Genomic DNA, 1,667 nt, shown 5'->3' with positions numbered 1-1,667 from the left:
CCTCCCGCCACCCACCCCCACCCCCCCCCCAAAAAACCAAACAGTTAAAAGAAAAGGAAAAGAACAGAAAAGAAAAGAGTGATGAAAGATCAGAAGTTACATTCAGACAGAGAGTCGCTCTCCTCCCTCCACGCCTGTCTCCGGGAAGCTGAGCCCATGTCAGCAGGCAGCAGAAGAGATGAGCCGGTGTCGGTCTGTCGGGGACCGTCTGAATATCCCTCTCACGTGGTCTGTGATAGGGCTCCCACTATGCAGAGGAATGGGAGACCAGTTCCTCCCCGCATCTCCAGCAGGATCCCATCGGTGTGACTGGACTCGCAGTCGGTGCCGCACATCCTTGTTGTCCGTCTCTACTTCCGGAGATTCTCACACGCTTGACCACATGATCTTTTAAACAACTACTTCTTCGATTAGCAGATCGAACAATTACAGTTTAGCTGAACCGTGAGGTTACATAACTTCGATGCGGCGCTTAAAGTAGGCTACAGTGGGATGTATGAAGGTGTGAGGGCTGATCTGTCTTACTGTCAGCTGGAATGCCTCGTGGGATAATCTGGAGAACACCAGACTCACATTTCCTTCCGTCTAAGTGTCTCAAGAAAACTCGGATCATTTTATCCTTGAGATCAGTTTCAGTCTCCCAATCATTTATCATTTTATTCATAAGTTTACTTTGTTCTCCCTATTAAATTTTTACTTTTCAGGCCACTTTTAGAGACCAATAAGGATAATATGAACATTTTCTTTTAACCATTGGTGGAGTTATATACACTGCTCAAAAAAATAAAGGGAACACTTAAACAGGTGTTTAACACTTAAAGTGTTCCCTTTATTTTTTTGAACAGTATATATATATATATATATCATTTTTTTATTTTAAGTAAACTATCAAATTTACTTAAAATAGATTAAGTAAACTTTTCACGAGTTTAATATGATGTAATATATATATATATATATATATATATATATATATATATATATATATATATATATATATATATATATATATATACTTTAGTTTATACAAGACAGCATATATATATATGTACAGTATATATACATGTATAAGTTTTCTTAATCTATTTTTCTCACTCCATTTTATATGAGTGACAGCTTGAAGTCCTTTTGTTGTAACTTAAGTTCAGTTTACATTTAGCTCTAGCAGTAAGGAATGAAGTTACTGAGACCTTAAAAACAGGGTTATGTTCAAAACAAAATCCCAAGCTCTTCATTCTCACAAATGTTGAATATTTTTCCTCTGTGATAGCAATACGCTTCCATAAACACGCTGCGGACTTCCTTTGTTTCTGCGTGTATTACAAAGCTACCCCCCCCCCCATTTCTGTCTGAAGAAAAAATTTGTTGGTCTGCACATTTGCTCACAGAATTAGGAAAATATCAGAAAAATCCTTGTTTGGCATTTTGTACAGACTTAAAATATCTGCAAAATCAAGTCTTTAAATAGTGTGCATACTATTAATGGTTTCAACCACAATGCACAGCAGCATCAGTATCTCTAAATGTTTTAGACCAAACATAAAGAAAAACTTGACGAACTCCTGTTAGCCACTGTACTCGCCTTCTTTATGCCTGCACGAAAAGCATACTATCGCCACTCCCTGGTCGTGAAATTATCACGTTTATACAAGATAAATATCATGTTT

The sequence above is a fragment of the Xiphophorus maculatus genome, chromosome 6, assembly GCF_002775205.1.
Source record: "Xiphophorus maculatus strain JP 163 A chromosome 6, X_maculatus-5.0-male, whole genome shotgun sequence".
NCBI lineage: Eukaryota > Metazoa > Chordata > Actinopteri > Cyprinodontiformes > Poeciliidae > Xiphophorus > Xiphophorus maculatus.
The sequence above is the reverse complement of the archived record's forward strand: the minus strand, read 5'-3'. Positions refer to the sequence as shown.